This window comes from Schistocerca americana, chromosome 8, assembly GCF_021461395.2.
Source record: "Schistocerca americana isolate TAMUIC-IGC-003095 chromosome 8, iqSchAmer2.1, whole genome shotgun sequence".
Taxonomy (NCBI): domain Eukaryota; kingdom Metazoa; phylum Arthropoda; class Insecta; order Orthoptera; family Acrididae; genus Schistocerca; species Schistocerca americana.
Window position 1 is genome coordinate 421,207,805 of NC_060126.1, and position 27,352 is coordinate 421,235,156.

Sequence of the window (27,352 nt, forward strand, 5' to 3'; positions counted from 1 at the left end):
TATCACCGGCGTGATGGTACAGGGTGCCGTTGGTTACACGTCTCGGTCACCTCTTGTTCGCAATGACGGCACTTCTCACAGTGGACGTTAGATTTCAGATGTGTTACGACCCGTGGCTCTACCCTTCATTCGATCCCTGCGAAACCCTACATTTCAGCAGGATAATGCACGACCGCATGACAGTTCTAGTATAATATATTTGTCCAATGAATAGCCGTTTATCATCTGCATTTCGTATTGGTGTAGCAATTTTAATGTCCAGTAGTTTAAATAAATAAGTAAAGGCTTTTTGGCGCCTAGCACCCGAACGTGCCGACCAATCAAAAGCAAGTTCAGTACAATCGGCGGACTCTACCACGTGATTGATACATACTGTACCATCTGTCGCTTGTACCTTACTCCACATTTGTACCATATGCTACTTCACGTGTATCAAGCTGCATCAAGGCGAGCTTGTACCAAAATGAAATACTGCAGGACACTGCCAGGAATATCACACTGGATTTATGAGAGGTGAGCACACTGCATTTTACGAACCAATCAATGCATTTGTCGCACTTACTCAAAAAACCTAATTTAGAACTTCAAAATATACGCAGAAATGAATTTGCGGTGAAAAATAATGTTCTTAACTCATAGTAGTTTAACGATTTCACAAAACTGCGTCTATTCACCTCTCTTCAACATTTGTCACACCTTGATATTTGTTTAGTGTTAGATTAAAGAGAGAGCCCTTTAACCAAGCTGGAGCAGCATCTCACATTATACGTAGTGTTCAAAAAAGAGTGTCGTATACTTTGAGAAGTGGTAGTAGTCATCGAAGTAAGAAAAATAAGTCCAATAAACAGCGACCTGAAATGTATGCTTTGTGCGATAAAGAATTGTTTACAGGAGGTGTTCAACGTGCCGTCAGTTCATGACAATCCACCCCTCTGCCCTCCGGTTGCCGTTATGCCTGCTGGCACGCAATGAAGACGCGACCCTGTACTGCCCGCACATCGACGATTTGCGTGGTGTAGACCAACTCCTTCAAGTGTCCCCGTACCAAAAGTCTGGGGGACTGAGGTCTGGGGAACGAGCAGGCCAAGGTGTGGGGCCCGCACTCCGACCAATCCAGCGGTCCTGAAATGTTTACGTCAGATGTTCGCGCACATTACGAAGAAAATGAGCTAGTATGACATTATACGTCGCCATTATATGTCGCCAAACGCGGATGTGACCATCATGACGATATAAACAGAACCTGGATTTATCCGAAAAATGACGTTTTGCCATTCGTGCTCTAGGTTCTTCGTTGAGTACACCATCGCAGGCGCTCCTGTCTGTGATGCAGCGTCAAGGGTAACCGCAGCCATCGTCTCCGAGCTGATACTCCATGCTGCTGCTAACGTCGTCGAACTGTTCGTGCAGATGGTTGTTGTCTTGCAAACGTCCCCATCTGTTGACTCAGGGATCGAGACGTGGCCGCACGATCCGTTACAGCCATGCGGATAAGATGCCTGTCATCTCGACTGCTAGTGGTACGAGGCCGTTGGGATCCAGCAACCGCGTTCCATATTACCCTCCTGAACCCACTGATTCCATATTCTGCTAATAGTCATTGGATCTCGAGCAACGCGAGCAGAAATGTCGCGATACGATAAACTGCAATCGCGATAGGATACAATCCGACCTTTATCAAAGTCGGAAACGTGATGGTACTCATTTCTACTCCTTACACGAGGCATCACAACAACGTTTCACTAGGCAACGCCGGTCAAATGGTTTTTGTGTATGAGAAATCGGCTGGAAACATTCCTCATGTCAGCACGTTGTAGATGTCGCTACCGGCGCCAGCCTTGTGTGAATGCTCTGAAAAGCTAATCATTTGCATATCACATCATCTTCTTCCTGTCGTGTCGTAGCAATTTTAATGGCCAGTAGTGTAATATCCTGTCGACACATCTGACGGAGTGCCAGTGCAAAGAAGCGTCTCGCAGCCCTTCCTATAGACACATGTTTATCTCGGAAAGTATGCGATTGCGGACCCATGTTTATAGGACTTATTTTTCTTGTTCTGATGTTTACTACCACTGGACACTTATTTTGAACACTGTGTATATTGTGTAAACTTGCGGAACAATCTCGGAAAATAAATAGAAGTTCATTAAGCGCAAGTTCGGAGCTAAAGTTCCAAGGTTGCGAAATAGTTGAAATTTCAACTTTCCAAGTTCACACTAATTCACCTAATACGAAACATTGATAGTTCACGAGCTGGGACTATTACAGAGTATTCACTAGAGACGTATGCGAACCTCATGTCTGTGATACAGCACTAAGAAAAATTTCGACACAATAAAGATGCAAAGTTGATTGTATGTACTGCACTCTCCCGACAGAGTATCGAGTAGCAGGAACAAGAAGCAAGTCGATACAGAGCTTTAGATTAGCGATTGGTGTTCCCTTGCACATGCTAACTAATATTGGTTCCATTTTGTCCTGCTTACTATTGGATAGGATCAGTTTTAACGCTAATTACGAAAACAGGTGTTCAAGCTCTGTACCGCAAGAAAAACTTCGAAACCTGCTTTCGCTGTTAATAAAGCATAGCAGGGAAAAAACTGTGTTTCATGCTCGCCACAAAAACAGCTTTTCGACTCATTTAGCTTAAATATGTTGAGATTTTTTGCTGCTAAATAGGCGACATATTCCGTTTGAAGCGACTGATCAGTTTTAGCAATGCATTAGACGGTTGGGTGCACTTCTTTAATAGACAAGGCTAAATACGCTGCAGAATTCAACGTATCACCAGCAGCGCAGTGGGCCCAAAATGGCTGCCACCGGCAAGTTGGTCGTACTTTCGCTAGACAGAGCTTCATCACCTAAGACTGCTCACCACCCTCTAGCGTGTGTTTGCTACAGGCGGGGACGACGCGAGGGCTGAGTCCGCACTACAAGGAGGTCCGCAGACAGAAGCGGAGTGTTCTGCCTAGGTGGTCTGACGCACTTCACGTATTCGGCCGCTGCCACGGCCGCAGCAGACGCGACGAGTCCGTGTATTGTCTGACAATAGACTCGACACGCTCGTTGCGGTCTCTGGTACCTGATGTGGGGCGGAGTCCAGCAAATATGTCTCCTTACTAGGCATCCGGACATCACTTGGGCCAAAATAGCGGAAATGGGAAGAATTTTCGTAGGTTCCGACGCGAGGCTAACGACAGAGAAATTTCAATAGGATTTTAAATTCTCTGACGCTGCAGCGCTAGAAAATTCGCCACCCAAAAGTGCACTGTTTCTGTTGCTCCGTGTCAACCCCAGTCAAGGCATGGTCCATTTTGTGATTGGCACGGCCCTTATCCCACACACCTGCAGCGCGTGTGGCTTTCAGAAAGCAATCAGTTCGTATTTGTTCCTTAGAACACTTCCTTTTTAAGTGCATTAGATACAGGCACTTTTGTAGCAACAGAGAACACATAATGAGAACTACACTGTGCGAAGCACTAAGGAACCCAGATACCTGGAAACAGTTGAACGCAATCGCTAGCAACATCTCAAAAGCCGAACAAGACATATAAGAACAGACTCGTCAATACAGAAGCAGCAGAAGACAAAAACAGGCCGACATAGACAGCTCGAGTAGCTCCGGTACTGACAGTAACAACACTGATATAACATAGACACACGAAGCACACATAAACTAAAACACATAAAACGTGCACAAGTAATACGAACATTAGTCAGAGATCACAATTTGTATCTCATTATGCATGAATGTAGTTAAAAGCAAAAGTAGTTAGAATAGTCTGTGGGTAGATACTGATCTAGAACGCATGTTAAAACTCTACGCATTCCGAAGAATAATGCCGACATTATTGCCGGCCGGGGTGGCCGAGCGGTTCTAGGCGCTACAGTCTGGAACCGCGCGACCACTACGGTCGCAGGTTCGAATCCTGCCTCGGCCATGGATGTGTGTGATGTCCTTACGTTAGTTAGGTTTAAGTAGTTCTAAGTTCTAGGGGACTGATGACCTATGTTAAGTCCCATAGTGCTCAGAGCCATTTGAACCATTTTTGAGACATTATTCCCCGGTCTCACGACCGAAGTAGTCACAACTCTTCACGCAGTTCAGGTAGGGCTCACTCAAATGGACTAGCATCTAAGCAACTATCAAGCTACTATTTACACCAATACATGGATAATACACCAAACCAGTCCCGAAACGCTGACGCCAACACAAACTCACAGATCCTGTTTTGGAATGCCAATGGGATCGCAAACAAAAGAGCCGAAGTGGTTGCGTTCATTGAGCGAAAGATTATCCGAATCGGACAAGTGAACGGAACACTGCTTACGCCTCACAAACAGCTAAACATCTCAGGCTTTTGCGTTTATCGTACCGACCGACGGACGGAAGGAGGGGAGGCGGCACGGCAATCATCATACACAGAGACGCAGAACACACGAACAACGAGCTCCCTGCACTTGAGAGAGTAGAGACCACGGCTGTCAGGTTCAAGTCCAACGGAGCCAACACTAGTATCACTGGTATCTCTACACAGTCCTCCTAGAAACACAGTAACACGCAATAACAGCACAGTTCTCAACATAGCACCGCGGGTAATCGCCGCTGGAGATCTAAACGCAAAACACCCCTACTGAACATCACGAATACGTACCGCCAACGGCAAGAAACTATATAAACACGCAGTATGCCTAAACTACATTATACTTGGGCCGGACGTCCCCACGTTCGTGCCTACACAGGCCCGACACAGGCCAAACGCGCTAGATATAACCCTCCTCAAGGGCGTCACATGCACACTCAATCTTATGGTTGAAAACGATCTGGACTCAGACCATTTGCCTGTAATACTGCATACAGAAGAGACATTGCAGGACACAGAACCAAGCAGGATACTGCACTACAAGCGCGCGATTTGGGTACTGTTCAAGGAAAGGCTTGATAGTCGTACTCCGGACACCCACGAAAATAACAGCATGCAACAAATTGATGTGGATGTGGACGCTCTTACTACTGCCGTCCAAGACGCAATAACTGACGCCATTCCATGTACAACACCAAAACAACACTCGACGGCCCTTCCTCAGGAAATCCTGGGCCTTATCTCAATGAGGAACCGCCTCAGGAGATACTGGCAGCGTACCAGGCGCCCGTTCAATAAACTGCACAACAGACTCCAGGGTATAATACGGGACACACACGTCCTGGCCTGTGGAAGCTAGCCAGACACTTCACCAGGGAGAAACATTACATTCCCACCTTACAAGGACCAGACGACCCAGCTTACTCCGCGACAGAGAAGGCAGAGCTTGTGGCCACAACACTTGCAGCGCCCTTCATCCCGAATCTGGCGCCTTCACACTTGAAACGGACCAGGACGTTACATGACTTGTAGCCCAGCCCACGCGCGACGAAATTAGACGCACTAGTGCAAATGAAATTACGTGGGTTATCAAGCATACCAATGCTAAAAAAGCCCCTGGGCCTGATGGCATTCAAAACCGTGTCCTCCAGGAGTTCACGGATAGAGCCGTACTATACTTTGCACGCATAATGAATGCCATCCTAAAACGCCAACACTTTCCTGACTTTTGGAAGGCGGCCAAGGTCCTGATGTTCAGGAAGCCAGGGAAAGACCACTCCATTACACAAAATTACCGACCCATTAGTCTGCTGTGCTCGCCCAGAAAGATTGTTGAGAAGTTAATATTAAAACTCATCACTAGGCACTGCATCGCCAATGACACCCTAAGACCGGAGCAATTCGGGTTTAGGAACCACCACTCAACAACGTAACAACTCCTCCGCGCCGTCGAACATATAACACACGCCTACAATATGAACAAAGCCACAGGAGCCATGTTGCTGGACATCGAAAAAGCTTTCGACCGTCTTTGGCACAACGGCCTTATACGCAATCAAAGCGAAGCTGGTTTCTCGTACGGACTCGTACGTCTCATGCACTCATATCTCACGAAAAGATGTTTCACCACTGACGTGCAGGGCAAACAATCGACACAACACGGTATCGAAGCTGGAATACCCCAGCGAAGCAGCCTAGGACCCATCTTGTTCAACCAGTACATTAACGACTTCCCATCAACACAAAACACAACGTTAGCCATCTACGCGCATGACAGCCATCCTAGCGCAAGACAGGAAACGGTCGAACATTAACTCACGAATACAGACGGCACTCAGAACTAGTTGGAAAGATGGCGTATTAAACTAAACGCCGACAAGTGCGAAACAGTTCTGTTCACACGCAGACCGAAACTACTGCGCAAACATCAACAGTGTAGACAGGTAGCACTACATACACGCCTAATACATTTCCAAGAGAAAGTCAGATATCTCGGTGCCTGGCTGGACCGGAAACTTACATGGGGGGACCACATCGAATACGTTGCCAACAGAGCGCCGCGAAGGTCAAACAACTCTATCCAATGCTCAACAGGGGATGTACACTGAATAGGAGAGTGCCGAGGATTATATACATGAGACTGTTTAGACCTCTGATGACGTACGCAGCTCCCGTCTGGCGATATGCAGTTCCTACACACCTGAGCCGCCTGCAGATCATATAGAACAAAGTGCTACGCATCATTAGCAACGCTCCACGCTACACACGCACTGTGGAGTTTCACAATGAATACTGCCTTGAAACCTTCAAGGAAGTATTCAACAAAAACGCCACACGACTATACGGGAACTCGAGACACTCGAACAATCCTTTCACCACGCTTGTCCGCCCTATACTGGAGTCTTGCTGTGCGGTGTGGGATTCGCATCAGGTGGGACTGACGGGTGACATCGAAAAAGTACAAAGAAGAGCAGCTCGTATTGTATTATCGCGAAATAGGGGAGATAGTGCCACAGACATGATACGTGAATTGCAATCATTAAGAGAAAGGCGTTTTTCATTCTACGGGATCTTCTCATAAAATTTCAATCACCAGTTTTCTCCTCCTATTACGAAAATATTCTGTTGGCACCCACTTACACAGGGAGAAGTGGTCATCACAATAAAATAAGAGAAATCAGTGCTCGCACAGAAAAATGTAAGTGCTCGTTTTTCCCGCGCGCTATTTGAGAGTGGAACGGTAGAGAGAAAGCTTGAAGATGGTTCATTGAAACCTCTGCCAGGCACTTTATTGTGAACAGGAGAGTAACCAGGTAGATGTAGATGAACGTCACAAGGGCGTTAATGTACTTGGAAGCGGTTTTCAGCATTCCGAACCATTTAAACAGTTTTCTTCAAGAGCTTCTACATTTTATATGGTTCAAATGGCTCTGAGCACTATGGAACTTAACATCTATGGTCATCAGTCCCCTAGAACTTAGAACTACTTAAACCTAGCTAACCTAAGGACATCACACAACACCCAGTCATCACGAGGCAGAGATAATCCCTGACGCCGCCGGGAATCGAGCCCGGGACCCGGGCGCGGGAATCGAGAACGCTACCGCACGACCACGAGCTGCGGACCTACATTTCACACTGCATCTTATCCCGATTACATGCTTCCGTGAAACAAACGCTTCTTTCCTCAGTGAAGACTTGTCCCGAAAAGATTCCCTAAGATATTACTGAATGGGAATAGGACAGCTAAGGAGACTTTTTTTTACCGCCTACAACGCTGCAGCTGCCGCCCACTTTACTCGACTCCTTGCGTGTCTCGAGGTCTCTCTCCCCTCCTTGTCTCTTGCATTCTTTATGCTGCGAGACACGCCCAGAACATCACTCCCCCACACTTTCCTCGCACAGTTTGCCGACGACACCGACTACTATCTCGCTACCAGCCACTCCCTCCAGCCTTGGCGTGACTTCGTCTCGTAGTACACCCAGCTCTGCTAAACAGGTGGTGAAACACGAGGAGAGGCCATGCCACCGTCTTCGACGCCAACATGCGATAATTCCATGTGTCATCTATCCAGGAGACAATTTCCTCTATACACACTCTGAAGTAAAACTATCACAAGTTGTACACTTTGCTATTATTCTGGTATTACATTCGACATTAATGGTATCACATGCCAGTCCTGAAGCTGATCTATAGTAACAGCATACAATTTTATTACGAGAGAGACATGATGTGTCCTGATGATGAGTGCCATCACCAAGCACTTACTTTCAAAATTTTTATAGCGTATAGCAAACGACTGAAATTTTAACATACAGAAAATATCTGTTTAGAACAGTGAATATAGGTGCTGCTGTAAACATCAAGAGATACAGCTGACCTCTGATGCCTTACATCAATGACAATTACATTTCGCATTGAGTCACAATGTACAGTACATGATCGTCAAGCCCAGAGCGGTGAAAAAGAAAACAGTGTCCAAGGGACGAAAATCGGTAGATGTGACGTACATGTACAGGCAGATAAACCACTACAATTTCAGAAAAATAGGATAACTTTTCAATTGAAACAGCTTCACAAATTAAGCAACTGGTGGTCCACCTCTCGCCCTCATGCAAGCAGTCATTCGGCTTGAGGTAGTTGTTTGACGTTTTCCTGAGGGATATCCTGCCGAATCTTGTCTAATTGGCGCCTTAGGTCGTCAAAATCCCGAGGTGGCAAACAATGCTCGAAACGTTCTCAATTGAAGAGAGATCCGGTGACATTGTTGGTCAAGGTAGGGCTTGGCAAGCACGAAGACAAGCAGTAGAAACTGTCGAGGTGTCCGGGCAGGCAATATCTTGCTGAAATATAGGCCCAGTATGGTCTGCTACGAAAGGCAACAAAACGGGGCGTAGAATACCGTCGACGCACCGCTGTGCTGTAAGAGTGCCGCAGATGACAACCGCAGGAGTCCTGCTATGAAACGAAAGGGCATCCCAGACCATTACTCTTGGTCTCTGCGGCGTATGGCGGCCGACATTCAGGTTGGTATCCCACCGCTGTCTGGGGCGTCTCCAGACACATCTTCGCTGGTCATTGGGGCTCGTTTCTAAGCGGGACTCATCACTGAATGCAATTTTACTCCAGTCAGTGCGACTCCAGGCGGCTTGGTGGCGTACAGAGGTCGATGGCAGCCGGCTCAAGGGGCGCTGTGAGCTCAGCACCCTTTGTGTGAGACGCCTTGTGTCCCCTGAAGCACCAGCTGCACGTCGGATCGATTACAATGATGAGTCCGTGCTGTGAGTGTCTGTCTGCCGATTGGTGTGTTCTCTCGTTCTGTCGTGTCTACAGGTCGGCCGCTTCCTTCTTGACGCTGTACTCGGCCAATCCTGTCAACGTCGTCGGTCAGTGGCGTCGCTCCTGTTCAGATGTCGAGCGACTCGACGAATACTCCGACCGTCCCAACTACGCTTCCTCTCTCAAATGGTAACATCTGCATATATTGTTCACTCTCCTATCTGCGAGGCATAGCCACTGTCCAGCTGAGTACGCGGACTGAAATTCGCAAAGACTTCATGCCCTGGTATCGACGCGTCCCCTGTTTACTGACCTTGCAAGCCGCGCGCTGAAATTGCGCTGCAGCATCACACACTCAACACACACATGAATTGACCACTAAAGTTTACAATTTTGCATTTTACGTAGATACTTGTGTGAATATCAGTTTATCACCAATTTGCATAGATCCTTCGTTGCGCGTCTTTTTTCTGTCTTACACTGTAAACGAGGACTCTATACTCAGTCTATAGACCAGACAAGGCACATTTACGCGAATGTGTTTCATAGATATGATGGAGAGATGCTAAACGGTCATTCCATTAAAAGTGAAGGTTTTGTTACATTTTCTGTTCCGCTATTTAGTGGCAAATCAAGACAGCTCGTATCATCAAACCTACGCTGCATATCGCGCATATTCAGATCTACCTGTTTTTCACTGGAAGTATGAATTCACAAACGCCTTCAGTCAAAACTTTTCGTGTTTTATTATGTGTACGATGTATTTCAGACCCTGTAGTGACATCTTATTTATGTGACGTGAAGCTGAGGTCGTAATGTTAACAATACTATAGCATGTAAATAAGATATATAGCACCAAGATTGCAGCCATATGTATCAATACCACATGGCACTCGTTTGTAATTGTATCTCATCATCCGTTATCAAATACTAGGATATCCCTACTGTTTATATTACGTTAAATTTAAATGTGCTGTTTAACATGATCTTTTGATTCTTTTATTTGCTTAAACACTTTAATGTACATGACGTGTTTCACATACCTTTGTTATTTGCACTTATTCCTAAGTAATGTTCCATCACATATAATAGGATTTACACGCCTGATGATATCTACATCATAAATATCACTTCAAACCTCACTGGTTCATTAATGAGTGAGTGGAATAAGTAATTACACTTTATTGTATTAATTCTGAATGGAGGCAAAATTACACAACTTAGACTTGGCCATGTGTTAATTTCACGTACAAAGCTGTATATTCACCTACTAAAATGTACTTTAAACAACATCAATGACTAGCTGGACTACTATACTTATGGATGCAGCAAATATTATCGAGAGGTTTTTTACTGTTTATGTTTATGAGCAGGCAACTTCATAGTATAGTAAGATAAATAGGTACTGCAAAGATGTAACAATAACCAAAGAAAATAAATTGCTCCTAGCCTTTCCCATCCTACCGGACACTGAGTCCAAAGACTATAAAAAAGTCAGGTGCTTGGAACAGGAATTTCTTTGACCAAGACAATTTGACACTTAGCCAACTGTCATTCAGTCAAGATGGTGTACTCAGTAATGAAACAAAGCAGTAGACTCTGCCAGAAATATCAACTCTTAGACAATGTGTCTAATAGCGTATTTTAATACGACAGTGTGTCATTTAGGCAATTTATAACACTTGTTAATAAGCATTACAAATATGGATTCTTATATGGTTATATCACTTGTTATGTATTTCACTGTTGCCTGCTTTCAGAAAACACTTGATACTGTCACTTTCAAGCCGAAATCATGATTGTGTAAGTGTAAATGTAACACTGTAAATAAACAACAGTATAATGGCGGTACTGACTTTAAAGAAATATATATTATGGCTGTGGCCATGCATTATGAAAAATTATTAAACTTTAGAATAGATCTTTAAAATTACTGAAATAACTGTGGCTTGCGAAATCTGTTTGTTCATTTAGCTCAGATTCTGGTTTTATGACCTTGTGGAAGTATATCTCCAGTTGCCCTAACAGATTTAGTGTGTTACCGAATGTTTCAACATATGTTGTTCAATGACTGATTTTTCGAAGTGGTTGAGCCTCAAAGCATTTACGTGTTCTTGAAAACGGGTTTTGAAGTTTCTGCCTGTTTTCCCTACATAGTAGATAGGACAACTGGGGCATGATACTTTGTACACTCCACTGTCGTTGATTTTGTGTTATGGACGAATAAGTTTCCTAACTTATTAGTTGAGAATGCGGCTGTTACGTATGTTTTTTTGAAAAGGTTAGCGATTTTTTTTGATACGGGACCAAGGTATGGGATACTGGCAAATATTTTCTCTTCTTTCACAGTGTGACCATTAGTTGTCTTACTTTTGTGTATTTGTCTGTCTAAATTGTCAATTGTTTTGTCTGCATACAAATTCATAATGAATTGAAGACATCAAGTCTGAAAATGAGCCTGTGATAAAATTTTTTTGGCGCTTTATTTTACAGGTCCGTCTTGATCACCCAAAATTTCACACTTCACTATTACCGGTTTCGGCTGCTGACATCTTCAGATCATGAAATATTCTGATGCATTATCAACGTCAAACCAAACATGTAGGTACTTACTACGTGCCTACATGTACTTACTATGTACCTACAAGTTTAGTTTGACGTTGATACTACATCAGAATATTTTATGTTCGGAAGCTGGCAGTAGGTGAAACCGATAATAGTGAAGTGTAAAAGTCTGTGTGATCAAGATGGACCTGTAAAATAAACTGCCAAAAGAAATTCATAACCTAACAACAAACCTTTTCATGACAGGAATACTCATTTCACCTCATTCAAGAGAAAAAAAAGCATGTATTACGAGAAATTACAACTGATGATGGGCCCACAGGGTCCGAAATGCATCGTGTACTTAATAAAACACGAAACGTTTTGACTGAGGGCGTTTGTTAATTCATACTTCCAGTTTGTTGAATACAGTCACGTTTGAATCTGCCAATATGAATAAAATTTTAAAAATGTTTCTTCATATTCATCTTGATACTTAAATGTAAATTGTACAAATGTTACGTTTCTAGCCGTGGAATGACCCTAAAATAGTTTTTCATCCAGTGCCAGGAGATGTTCCACAAAGAATGAAACCATTATCAAGTCTCAAAAAGTTTATACAGCAGCTGATGCTCTGTATAACCACGTCCTCCATTAAATATGTTATTGCAAGTTAAGCGCGAACCGAGCTATAAAGCACAAGCCTCCGGCTTCTATAAGCATCTGCATCAAATGGGCTACTGAGAGCTATTTAGATCCCTAATTAACTCGGATACTGAATCAAGAACTATCGTCGAGATCAAATGGGTGGCCCTGGTAAATTATTCCTTGATGTTGGTCTTCACAGAAAGCATTAATGGAAAAATTCACAAAATACTGAATTAAAATCGTGGCCGAAGTGAACCTAAGTATATTATAATCTTCCTCAGTGTGCACAGGTCAAATAATGACGTTACCATGGATGTTGATTAAGCACACGGCAAAGAAACATCTAATTAGAACAAAGAAATCAGATACAACTAGTACTGATTAACATATCAAAGCTCTGGAGAAGGAGTCAGAGTTCAGAAATAATAATCGTGCATAAGCATAAGATATCCCCCTGGATTCGCAGTGATTGTAGGATCGTACCAATTGGTGAAACGAGAACAACCTGCAACTTCTCCTGTTCACCTGGTCATGGAAGAGCCCCCACGAATTTAGGTAAGAGTCGAAAAACGCTTAACTCGTCTCCTTCCTAACCAGCTGATGCCGACAGACCTTAATCACTGTGAAGCAATGGTGTAGGAACGTAAGCTGTGTGGGATGCAGATGTCTAGAACCGCTACTGTTCAGATAAAATACAGGCTGCCACTAAGAGCAGAACGTCCGCTCGCTGTTGCACCGTGTCCTGGAAGACTGAAGTTTCCTGTCTTAAGACTGAGCATATATTCTGTGTCGAATGTCCACTCAGAGTATTCCTTACACTTTCTCTCCTGTCCCTGCACAGGGCTGAGTCTACGTCACAAAGATAATCCCCCGATGAAAAATGCGATATTGCAGTGCAAGAGCGTGTCCGAAGAAACAGGCACTTCGCTGAATACAGTTCTTACGACATTGAAAATTTGTGCTAGATTGGGAGTACAACTCTGGTTTCCCGCTTGTCGCGAGCGGTCGCTTTAACCGTTCGGCTATCCGGATATGCTTCACTGCCAGGTCCATGGACGACGACACATGGATGACGAGACATGAACGACGACATTCGGAAGTTGGGGAAGTCTGACTGGCAAGTGTGCTCGTGTTCCAGTCCCGGTCCAACATAAATTTTCAATGTCGTCATTCCATTATACAGATCAATAGTGTCCATATTCGCAACTGTGAATACATTTCGTGGTATTCCAATGAAAAAGGTGCGCCAAGCTCTGGTCAGTGAGGTAATGGTTAAGTTGCTGTCAGTTCTCCCACCAAAGTATCTGTGTAAAATCTTCTTCATCAATCGGCTTATAACCGACACTGTTTGTAGAGCATTCTATGTCGTGTTCCACTAACATTGATTTGTTTTTTAATACGTCAATGTGTGGTCTTTTCCCACACAAAATTACCAGAAAGTTGGCTCGTACCTTCACCCTCTCCAATATTTTTTTAAGAAACATCCGATAAGCTCGTCTCCCGTCTTTTGCTGTGGCTGAATTACCGCACTACACTGGTGCGGCGTCTATATGATTAAACTCGCTTTCACTAGGTGACAGAAAACACGTTTAACAAAGCTGAACAGCGTCGCTTCCTCCAGGTGATCAGGGGAGACGGATCGGTTCAAAGTGTCCCCCACTCCACCTGCCTTTCGAGAAGTCACTGGGCTGAGTAGAATGTCTTCTGCATACCGCTCTCTGGCCGACCTGGTCTTGATTGTAAAACGCCCGTTTATTTGTTACGGGCCACTCTCCCGCGGTTCATTTACTGAAACGTTTTAGTCGGACACGTGGTGCATGCACTGGCTGCTGCCTATAGCTCATGGGAAAACAGTGCCATGACCGCCGAAACAGCACCCAGCACAACAATGTGGGGTCATCTGCGTACGTGTCCGCCTCCGGTAGCTGAGTGGTCACCGTGACAGAATGTCAGTCCTAAGAGACCGGGTTCGACTCCCCGCTGAGTCGGAGATTTTCTCCGCCCAGGGACTGGGTGTTGTGTTGTCCTAATCATCATCATTTCATCCCCATCGAGGTGCAAGTGGTCGACGTGGCGTCAGATCGAAAGACTTTCACACGGCAGGGGCAGTCACACGAAATTTACATTGACATCTGCGTACATGCGACGTGGCTGACCACAGGTACCACCCCTCCTCCTGTTGTCAGATCATCGAAAGTCCCAAGAATAAATATAGCTTTGAAACAGCTGGGTGGTCGCGAAAAGTAATCACAGGATGTTTCTGGACCTTTTTTAATTTCATTACGTGGCTGTCACCTTCAGATGACCTGGTGACAAATGTATGTTTTTTTTTTTTAATCTTGCAAAATTACACACGCATATAAATGGAGCCCGTATACTTCTTGTGATTATAATGGTCGCACGCGTCTACCACGACTTTCAGGCACTTCTACGATAGACCTCAGAAGGCACTGTCTATCCATTAGAGCGTACCACTGCCGGTATCTCGGCCCTCAGCCCCCCTAGGGCTTACCATTGGCCCCTAAGACAATGGTTCACAAGAAGTGTTCACTATTGCGCATTCAAAATTCCGGATCAGATTAAAAAAACTTAAGAGGTATGAAAGATGATTTGCCATTTTCGACAGTGATGGACGTTCCTCTTAGGGTGACATGAGTGACCACACTGGCATGCCCGTTCGCTCGACTTAATTTGCTTCGGGCAATTGTTGAATATGTTGGGGACATCTAGCGCATCATATCCACATGCACCAGCGACCAGTTGTCAACATGGGAACACGCTGTAGAGCGTGCGTTACCTACCCTGACGATCACACAAAATACTAGATACAGAGTCCCACTTTTTCTTATGCGAAGGGTATAACAACCGTTCACAATGGTGTTTCTGACAATAACTGAAAAAAAAAATGAATCGTGTACTTTAGGGAATCATTGCATTACTGCAAAATCAGAAAAGTCCTCTGGGTGACAATGATAGACAGCATCGATCTCGACCTACATCTTTTTGATAGCTCCAATGATCCAGGAGCTAAAATTCATCCATCGAAAATTTGCAATATGCAAATCTTGGTTTTGCTTTGTAAATGACATAATACTAATTGTTTATTGTTGCTGATTTATTCCGCTGTTTCCTTGAATTAAAAATAGTCCTTGTCACGAACTCTCTATCTCATGCACTCCAGCACTCCGTCTTCAGGCCAACAAGTGGCCCATCGGGACCATCCGACCGCCGTGTGGTCAGGGGCGTGTGGTCAGCACACTGCTCTCCCAGACGTTATGATGGTTTTCTTTGACCGGAGCCGCTACTATTCGGTCGAGTAGCTCCTCAATTGGCATCAAGAGACTGAGTGCACCCCGAAAAATGGCAAAAGCGCATGGCTGCTGGATGGTCACCCATCCAACTGCCAGCCACGCCCGACAGCGCTTAGCGTCGGTGATCCCACGGGAACCGGCGTATCCACTGTGGCAGGGCCATTGCCCCTCTATCTCATAGTTCAAATGGTTCAAATGGCTCTGAGCACTATGGGACTCAACTGCTGAGGTCATTAGTCCCCTAGATCTTAGAACTAGTTAAACCTAACTAACCTAAGGACATCACAAACATCCATGCCCGAGGCAGGATTCGAACCTGCGACCGTAGTGGTATTGCGGTTCCAGACTGCAGCGCCTTTAACCGCACGGCCACTTCGGCCGGCCTATCTCATAGTAACTCGGTAATTCACGTAGCTCTTTACATTAGATTCTTGTCTTCATCAGTCATAACACACAATGCACATACGCCATAAATTGACGCTATAGATATATAACATGATTTAGCTGAGCAGAGCCATACCACTCAACAGACTGCCCCACATGGAATCAACTTACGACCAAAGACCATATTACACCAATGATGATTATCAAAAAAGTCGTGCATTCTTAAATATTCGATGTGCAAAGTAAAAGTTGATTAAAGTTAGGCATAAGGTAGTAAAATTAACACACACATCATTTTAATATTCAGTTATTACGTTCTTGTACTAGTTTATTATGGAGTTTCAATGCTTAAGACACTAAATTAAAGAGTGTATTTACGATTTCAGCACACAAATGTGTAGCAGTGTATCTTCTGAAATCTGAAAAAAAAACTATATCTTTTTAACCGAAATGCTTTAAGCACATGTGCAGAATCAAACCGCAGTAGGGTTGAGGATGAACGTGACTTTTACGTGCCAAGTAACGTAGTTACATGAAACCTAGACCGTATACGCAAAGAACTGCTATACTGCAGTGTAGTACATTACAGTACAGTACAGTACAGAAGGTAACTGAAAGAAATACGCAATGAGCCAAATAGAAATGGTACTTTTATCAAAGACTATAATTACACTGAAGCCACCATGATGTATGACGATCGCCTTGTAACAACAAGAGGGCGATTTTCTCTTTTCGAAATTGATGCCATTGACGGCAGTCTCATTTTAATGAACTGTCTGATACCATTTTAAGTAGTCGTTCACGTAATTCTTGAATTTTGCTGGGGAGCTGGTTCTTATATCGTGTTTATCCAGTAATTATATTCCTTTATCTTATTGGATGGTTATGAAAATATTCGATATGTTTTTATACGAAAATATATGCAGTTTAAAAAACTAGTCATCTAGGTATTTGTACATTTAACTTGAGCAAAGTCGGATACAAATAATTATTAATATTAGTAGGTGTTATATTTTACAATAGTACATGAACCTCTACTTCTCTAATGTACAAAACTAACATCTTTCAATGTTCCATAAAATTTCTGACGTTCAGCTGCATTAATTTCACTTGTTTCTCTGATATATCGGCTGTGTACCGTGCAGCCATCTTCAGAGGAGCAGGACCGACGCTCCAGTACTTGCTCCGTGCCGGCTGTTGTGGCCGAGCGGTTCTAAGCCCTTCAGTCCGGAACCGTGCTGCTGCTACAGTCGAAGGTCGAATCCCGTCTCGGGCATGGATGTGTGTGATGTACTTCTGTTAGTTATTTTTAAGTAGTTCTAAGTCTAGTGGACTGATGACCTCAGATGTCAAGTCCCATAGTGTATAGAGCCATTTTGAACTTGCTCCGTCCTTTTAAACCCGCGGGACGCGCCACTACGCATGTGGCCTGATATTTAAAGCGCCAGAGACGTTGATCGACGGTAAAGATGTGTAACACATACATGAAATTGAAGCAATGGCTGTAAGGTCGATCCACACGGTGATATCAATGTACCACTGCGACCTGCACCGCTGCGACATCTCTGTGAGTTTATTACAGAAAGAGCCGGATTCCATGATTGTCCAAGCTGAAGTCGCTACCTCTATTAATTAAATTGGTCGCCAACCCAATTTCAATTGCTTCTTTCACTACTGAGTCTCAGAAAGATGAAGTCGAGATTAAAATTTCGTCATTACCGTACTCTATAGAGGACCCAGTGTCAAAACAGTGCTCTGTCACCGCAGGTTTATTAGGCTATAGGAGCTGGGTGTACCTGCGGTGCTCTGTGCGTCTCTGATGGACTGTACGTAGCGGCTGTCCGATGTATGAACGGTCACAGTCACAATGTATCTTGTAAATCCCAGGCTTCCGAAGCGCAAAATCATCATTAACGGAACCCAGGAGAGCTTCTGTCTTTGCTGGAGTTCGAAAAATCACTTTCACTCTATCTTCGCTGAGGATCCGTCCTATTTTTGACGATCGGCTTACAACGTATGGCAGGAAACCCAGGGATCTAAAACATTCCTTGTGTTTCTCTACGTTCCTTATCCCACTGTTGGTCTCATTTGTAGTGCCTTACTTATCTGCTGTGAGGAATAGCCAATGGCTTCAAAAATTCTTCTCCAGTGTAGAAACTCGTCCTCCAGACTGCCGTGCGGCGTAGCCGTGCGGTCTGAGACACCTTGTCACGGTCCGCGCGGCATTCCCCATCGGAGGTTCTAGTGTAGTGCTCCCTTGGGAATGGGTGTGTGTGTTGTCGTTAGCGTAAGTTAGTTTAAGTTAGATTAAGTAGTGCATAAGCTTAGGGACCCATGACCTCAGCAGTTAGGTCCCATAAGACCTTACCACAAATTTCCAAAATTTCCTCCAGACTGCTGTCGTCAGCAATGACGTGTGTAACAGAGTTCTGGGAACACCTTCCATCTGCGAAGGATGGCGGCAGCTATTTACACGCAAATATAAATCCGTAAGTGTCGGTTTCCGATACACTGCGTATCCGAAGGTACCAACAGCTTTGCGTCATACCAAAACATCCAAAAATGGGAGGCAGCCATTTTTTTGAATTCCATTGCGAACTAAATTTGTGTGAGTATGGAATTCAGATGATTTAAAAATTCTTTTTATTTATCTTTACCATGGGGCTACACTGCAAACGAGTCAATCAACATATCTCCAAAATACTGTGAGCTTCAAGCTAGCAAATTCCTTCGTAAAGAAGTTGGGCACCAATGGGGCAAAGGACTACCCTTCGCGACACCGTCAGTCTGTTCATAAAATTCGTTATTGAATAAAAAATACGTCGAGGTCAACAAATTTTTAAACAAAGAGGAAATCTCTGTAAAAAAGGTTTTGGGAATGAGGAAGAATGATTGTGAAAGAGGAACCTTTGTGAGTAACGACACTACATCGAAGGTGACTAATGCACTAAAGCACCAAAGAAGCTGGTATAGGCATGCGTATTCAAATACAGATACATTTAAAGAGGCAGAAGGCGCCCCTGCGGTCGGCAATGCCTATAGAAGACAAGTGTCTAGCACAGTTGTTATATAGGTTGCTGCTGCTGCAATGACAAGTTATCAAGATTTAAGTGAGTTTGAACGTGGTTTTATAGTCGGCACACGAGCGATGGGACAAAGCATCTGCGAGGTAGCGATAAAGTGGGGATTTTCCTTTACGACCATTTCACGAGTGTACCGTGAATATCAGGAATCCGGTAAAACATCAAATCTCCGATATCGTTGCGGGCGGAAAAAGATCCTGCAAGAACGGGACCAACGGTGACAGAAGAGAATCGTTCAATGTGAAACAATTGCAACCCTTCAGCAAATTGCTGCAGATTTCAGTACTGGGCCATCAACAAGTGTCAGCGCGCGACCCATTCAACGAAACATCATCGATATGGGCTTTCGGAGCCGAAGGCCCACTCGTTTACCCTTGATGACTGCACGACAAAAAGCTTTACGTCTCGCCTTGGCCCGTCAACATCGACATTGGACTGTTGATGACTGGAAACATGTAGGTTGCCTGGTCAGACGAGTCTCGATTCAAATTGTATCGAGCAGATGGACGTTTACTTGTATGAAGACAACCTCATGAATCCATGGACCCTGCGCGTCAGCAGAGGACTGTTCAAGCCGATGGAGCCTCTCTAACGACGTGGAGCGTATGCATTTGGAGTGATATGGGACCCCTAATGCGTCTAACAATGACAGGTGACACGCACGTAACCATCCTGTCTCGTCACCTGCATCCTTTCATGTCCACTGTGCATTCCGACGGACTTGGACAATTCCAGTAGGACAATGCGACACCCCACGCGTCCAGAACTACTTCAGAGTGACTCTTCTGAGTTTAAACACTTCCGCTGATCACCAACTCCCCAGACACGAACATTACTGAGCATATCTGGGATGCCTTGCAACGTGCTGTTCAGAAGAGATGTCCCTTCCGCCCCCTCCCCCTCGTACTCTCGCGATGACTATTGGAGTCCATGCAACGTCATGTTGAGACACTTTTACGTGCTCGCGGGGGACCTACACGATATAAGGCAGGTGTGCCAGTTTATTTGACTCTTCAGTGTGTATCAGAACTGTTCAGTTTCAGTGATTTCACTTTGCCAGTGCAGGCCGCCGAGTTACCTATGTGGTGAGCGCTTTTTCCCACAAGAGGTCTCAATAACGGCGCTAAGTGTTTGGCGCAGTCATAGGTCGAGAGCCAATGATACTCACTATCGGACGCAGGAAAACAACTTTCTTCTGGAACTTTGTAAGTTCATAAAGCCTTTGAGGAACCGCACTATTTGGTTTCAATCTTCTCACAACTTCTGGTGGAAGGAGAGGCGTACAGAAGCGAAGCATTCTTAGTTACCATCTAGTTGGTGGGCTCTTTACCGATCTTTCGGTAAGAGCAATCGCGTAGTAAACTGTTCATTTTATCAGTCATCACGAGACATTGAAACAGTGGTATTACCTTTATCATCTGCAAGAACCAACGTCTCGGTATCCTGGCGAAACTTATGCAGTGCACCCCTCTCCGCCACAGAAATGTTTCTCCTTTGTGGGAAAGCATTCATCACTGCTTGGCAAGATTCTCGTCTTATTCCTTCTGCTGAATCCGTGGAAATAGGTCTAACACATTTTCAACGGCGCTAATGAACGCAGGTATTCCTAAAACCTTTGGCGTGGATGCAAAGTTCAGTCCTTTACTTAAACCCATCATCGTAGCGTCGTCCAGATCTTTATATGTCATATTAATGACGCAGCGTCGAATAACAGTTTCTTTCGAGGAAGACGTCTCAAGCCAGCTAAGCTTTGCCGTCTGTCTCGATGTTGGCCACCCCAAGAAGCCACTCTACCCTGGCCCACATTAAGCCATCTATAGAGTTCCATGAATTGTACGGTTAGTTCACAACTATATTCAGATGCAGGCGATAAAGTTCTTCAGAAGCCAGGTCCCAGCACCAGATTTCCTTCAGATCTTATTCTTGGCAGTCGATTTTATAAAATGTGCTGACCTGGCAAATTTCGGAACTATACAATGGTCACGGCACCTTAATAAAAACTTAAAGATCTCAGTAACCTCGTTCTCAATCGTAACTTATCCAATCGTCGAACACTTAAAACCATGTTCTCCCCGAAGAGGTACTTGATGTGTATTTTCATATATTCGCGTCCCAATTATTGTTCCATATAATTTCGGGCGTGGGAAGCCTATTGTCATAATAGGACGGATCCTCAGCAAACAAAGTGAAAGTGATTTTTCGACCTACACCAAAGACAGCAGCACTCCTGGGTTCCGCTAATGGTGATTTTGCGCTTCGGAAGCCTGGGATTTACAAGATCCACTGTGACTGTGGCTGTTCATACATCGGGCAGCCGACACGTACAGTCCATGAGAGATGCACTGCAGGTAAACCCGTCTCTTACAACCTAATACATCGCCGGTGGCAAGGCACTATATTGACACTCGGTCATCTGAAGAGTACGATAACGTCGGAATTTTGGTCTCGAATTCATCTTTATGAGACTCAGTAGTGAAAGAAGCAATTGAAATTCGGATTGTGACCAATTTAATTAATAGAGATTGCGGCTTCAGCTTGGACAATCATGGAATCTAGTAATTTCTGTAATAAACTCACAGAGATGTCGCAACGGTGCATGTCGCAGTGATACATTCATATCACCGTGTGAATCGGCCGTACCGCCATAGCTTTAATTCCATGCATATGTTACACATCTTTGCCGTCGATCAACGTCTCTGGTGCTTTGAATATCTGTGGCCGCATAAGTAGTGGCGCATCCCGCGGGTTTAAAAGGACGGAGGAAGTACTGGAGCATCGGTCACCTGCTCCTCTGAAGGTGGTTGGACTGCACACAGCCGAAATATTAGAAAAACAAGTGAAATTCATGCAGCTGGGCGCCAGAAATTTTATGGAACAATCAAGGAAGTTAGTTTTGTACATTAGAGAAGTAGTTGTTCATGTACTATTGTAAAATATATAATCTACTCAAAGTAATAATTATTTGTATCCGATTTTGCTGAAGTTAAAAGTACTAGATGACTATTTCTTTAAACTGCATATATTATTGTATAAAAACATATCGAATATTTTCAAAACTATCCAATAAGGTAAAGGAATATAGTTAGTGGATAAATACGATATAAAAACCAGCCCTCCAGAAAAGGTCAAGTATTACGTAAACGACGACTTGAAATGGTATCAGACAATTCATTAAGAATGACATCGCCGTCGATGGCATGAATTTTGAAAAGAGAAAATCGCCCTTTTGTTGTTACGAGGTGATCGTCATGAGTCATGGTGACTTCAGTGTAATTGCTGTTGTTGTGGTCTTCAGTCCTGAGATTGGTTTGATGCAGCTCTCCATGCTACTCTATCCTGTGCAAGGTTTTTCATCTCCCAGTACCTACTGCAACCTACATCCTTCTGAATCTGCTCAGTGTATTCATCTCTTGGTCTCCCTCTACGATTTTTACCCTCCACGCTGCCCTCCATTACTAAATTGGTGATCCCTTGATGCCTCAGAACATGTTCTACCAACCGATCCCTTCTTCTAGTCAAGTTGTGCCACAAACTTCTCTTCTCCCCAATCCTATTCAATACTTCCTCTTTAGTTATGTGATCTACCCATCTAATCTTCAGCATTCTTCTGTAGCACCACATTTCGAAAGCTTCTATTCTCTTCTTGTCCAAACTATTTATCGTCCATGTTTCATGTTTCACTTCCATACATGGCTACACTCCATACGAATACTTTCAGAAATGACTTCCTTACACTTAAATCAATACTGGATGTTAACAAATTTCTCTTCTTCAGAAACGCTTTCCTTGCCATTGCCAGTCTACATTTTATATCCTCTCTACTTCGACCATCATCAGTTATTTTGCTCCCCAAATAGCAAAACTCCTTTACTACTTTAAGTGCCTCATTCCCTAATCTAATTCCCTCAGCATCACCCGACTTAATTAGACTACATTCCATTATCCTTGTTTTGCTTTTGTTCAAATGGTTCAAATGGCTCTGAGCACTATGGGACTCAACTGCTGAGGTCATTAGTCCCCTAGAACTTAGAACTACTTAAACCTAACTAACCTAAGGACATCACAAACATCCATGCCCGAGGCAGGATTCGAACCTGCGACCGTAGCGGTCTTGCGGTTCCAGACTGCAGCGCCTTTAACCGCACGGCCACTTCGGCCGGCATTGCTTTTGTTGATGTTCATCTTATATCCTCCTTTCAAGACACTGTCCATCCCATTCAACTGCTCTTCCAAGTCCTTTGCTGTCTCTGACAGAATTACAATGTCATCGGCGAACCTCAACGTTTTTATTTCTTCTCCATGGACTTTAATACCTACTCCGAATTTTTCTTTTGTTTCCTTTACTGCTTGCTCAATATACAGATTGAACAACATCGGGGATAGGCTACAACCCTGTCTTACTCCCTTCCCAACCACTGCTCCCCTTTCATGTCCCTCGACTCTTATAACTGCCATCTGGTTTCTGTACAAATTGTAAATAGCCTTTCGCTCCCTGTATTTTACCCCTGCCACCTTTAGAATTTGAAAGAGAGTATTCCAGTCAACATTGTCAAAAGCTTTCTCTAAGTCTACAAATGCTAGAAACGTAGGTTTGCCTTTCCTTAATCTTTGTTCTAAGATAAGTCGTAAGGTCAGTATTGCCTCACGTGTTCCAGTGTTTCTACGGAATCCAAACTGATCTTCCCCGAGGTTGGCTTCTACTAGTTTTTCCATTCGTCTGTAAAGAATTCGTGTTAGTATTTTGCAGCTGTGACTTATTAAACTGATAGTTCGGTAATTTTCACATCTGTCAACACCTGCTTTCTTTGGGATTGGAATTATTATATTCTTCTTGAAGTCTGAGGGTATTTCGCCTGTTTCATACATCTTGCTCACCAGATGGTAGAGTTTTGTCAGGACTGGCTCTCCCAAGGCCGTCAGTAGTTCCAATGGAATGTTGTCTACTCCGGGGGCCTTGTTTCGACTCAGGTCTTTCAGTGCTCTGTCAAACTCTTCACGCAGTATCATATCTCCCATTTCATCTTCATGTACATCCTCTTCCATTTCCATAACATTGTCCTCAAGTACATCGCCCTGGTATAGACCCTCAATATACTCCTTCCACCTTTCTGCTTTCCCTTCTTTGCTTAGAACTGGGTTTCCATCTGAGCTCTTGATATTCATACAAGTCGTTCTCTTATCTCCAAAGGTCTCTTTAATTTTCCTATAGGCAGTATCTATCTTAACCCTAGTGAGATAGGCCTCTACATCCTTACATTTGTCCTCTAGCCATCCCTGCTTAGCCATTTTGCACTTCCTGTCGATCTCATTTTTGAGACGTTTGTATTCCTTGCCTGCTACATTTACTGCATTTTTATATTTTCTCCTTTCATCAATTAAATTCAATATTTCTTCTGTTCCACAAGGATTTCTACAAGCCCTCGTCTTTTTACCTACTTGATCCTCTGCTGCCTTCGCTACTTCATCCCTCAAAGCTACCCATTCTTCTTCTACTGTATTTCTTTCCCCCATTCCTGTCAATTGTTCCCTTATGCTCTCCCTGAAACTCTGTACAACCTCTGGTTCTATCAGTTTATCCAGGTCCCATCTCCTTAAATTCCCACCTTTTTGCAGTTCCTCCAGTTTTAATCTACAGGTCATAACCAATAGAATGTGGTCAGAGTCCACATCTGCCCCTGGAAATGTCTTACAATTTAAAACCTGGTTCCTAAATCTCTGTCTTACTATTATATAATCTATCTGATACCTTTTAGTATCTCCAGGGTTCTTCCATGTATACAACCTTCTTTCATGACTCTTAAACCAAGTGTTAGTTATGATTATGTTGTGCTCTGTGCAAAATTCTAGCAGGCGGCTTCCTCTTTCATTTCTTAGCCCCAATCCATATTCACCTACTATGTTTCCTTCTCTCCCTTTTCCTACACTCGAATTCCAGTCACCCATGACTATTAAATTTTCGTCTCCTTTCACAATCTGAATAATTTCATTTATTTCATCATACATTTCTTCAATTTCTTCGTCATCTGCAGAGCCAGTTGGCATATAAACTTGTACTACTGTAGTAGGTGTGGGCTTCGTATCTATCTTGGCCACAATAATGCGTTCACTATGCTGTTTGTAGTAGCTTACCCGCATTCCTATTTTCCTATTCACTATTAAACCTACTCCTGCATTACCCCTATTTGATTTTGTCTTTATAACCCTGTAGTCACCTGACCAGAAGTCTTGTTCCTCCTGCCACCGAACTTCACTAATTCTCACTATATCTAACTTCAACCTATCCATTTCCCTTTTTAAATTTTCTAACCTACCTGCCCGATTAAGGGATCTGACATTCCACGCTCCGATCCGTAGAACGCCAGTTTTCTTTCTCTTGATAACGACATCCTCTTGAGTAGTCCCCGCCCGGAGATCCGAGTGGGGGACTATTTTACCTCTGGAATATTTTACCCAAGAGGACGCCATCATCATTTAATCATACAGTAAAGCTGCATGCCCTCGGGAAAAATTACGGCTGTAGTTTCCCCTTGCTTTCAGCCGTTCGCAGTACCAGCACAGCAAGGCCGTTATGGTTATTGTTACAAGGCCAGATCAGTCAATCATCCAGACTGTTGCCCTTGCAACTACTGAAAAGGCTGCTGCCCCTCTTCAGGAACCACACGTTTGTCTGGCCTCTCAACAGATACCCCTCCGTTGTGGTTGCACCTTCGGTACGGCTATCTGTATCGCTGAGGCACGCAAGCCTCCCCACCAATGGCAAGGTCCATGGTTCATGAGGGGGGTCAGTGTAATTATAGTAATTGAATAAAAGTATCATCTCTATTCGGCTCATTGCGTATTTCTTTCAGTTGCCTTCCGTGCTGTGCTGTGCTGAACAGTACTGCACTGCACTACACTGCAGTATAGCAGTTCTTTGCGTATACGGTCTAGGTTTCATGTAACTACTTTACTTGGCATGTGAAAGTCACGTTCATTCTTAACCCTACTACGGTTTGATTTTGCACATGAACCTAAGACATTTGGGCCAAAATGACAAAGTTTTCTTCCATTTTCCAGAAGATACACTGTTACACACTTGTGTATAGAAATCATAAATGCAGTTATGTGTTATATATTTTAACGTCTTAAACATTGAAACTACATGTTCCAATAAAACAAAAGTGTAATAAGTGAATGTTAAAATGATGTGTGTGTTGATTTTACTACCTTATGCCTAATTTTTACTTACATTTTTTACTTGTACTTCTTGCAAGTGAAGTTTTTACACTTAACAGACTTCACTGAACTTTTGTTATTAGGTTTTCCATGCAGATGACATATGTATCTCTTCTTATTCCTAGGATTATTTTCTTCCGATGTGAAGAGTGTAGTTTCAGACGATGTTCTCCCACAGCTTTTGTGCCAGAATTTCCTTTATCTTGTCTCTTGATTTCCCCTCATCAGCTACTTGCCAGTCTTCTTCGATGTTGGGTGTTTCTTTTCTATTGATGCTAACTTGCCTTGAACAGCACTTACCGGTTGTAGATATGTCGAAGGTATATTATACCACAACAATACGCCATCTGTTTGTGTTTGTCTTTGTTGAGTCATGGACAGCCAAATTGTATAATGTGAACACAGCTCCTTTCGTAGCTTTGTAGTTTAAAATAATTTGAGGTTTCATTTTGGAGCCATTACTGACTTCTAGACTGTGATGCAGACTCCTTTGCGGAAGAACACTATCTCTTTCCGTTTTTTTTTTTTTTTTTTTTTTTTTTTTTGTCGTGTATGATACAAGCATTGTTTCCTTGGTCTGCAGTAGATTTTGTGGGATGGAAGATGTGATTTTTAAGCACTTTGTAATATTTCCCTTCATCACCATTTATGCTACTTTGTTGGAGGTGAAAACGTTGTCACAGGTAATGTCAGCCATTTCAAGCCGTAACACAAGTCAGTGACAATCTTTAGGTCTTGGCTCGCCCCAAGGATGCTACCGTATCATCTCCCCTGATATACGAATGAATATTACACATGTAACTTGTTTTGTATCCAAAACGTGATGCCATACTTTGCTGGTTTACTAGGTGGAAAGGTAATTTTCCCCTGAATGCAACATGTTGCTCATTTACTGTAACAAACATATTGGGATTGAATAATTTAGGTAATATCTCCTCCGATTCTTCCCTCAAATCCCTTTTAGGTGCAAACTTATCTTGTTCACATCGTCGTTCTAACGACGCTATAGCTTGCGACCGAACC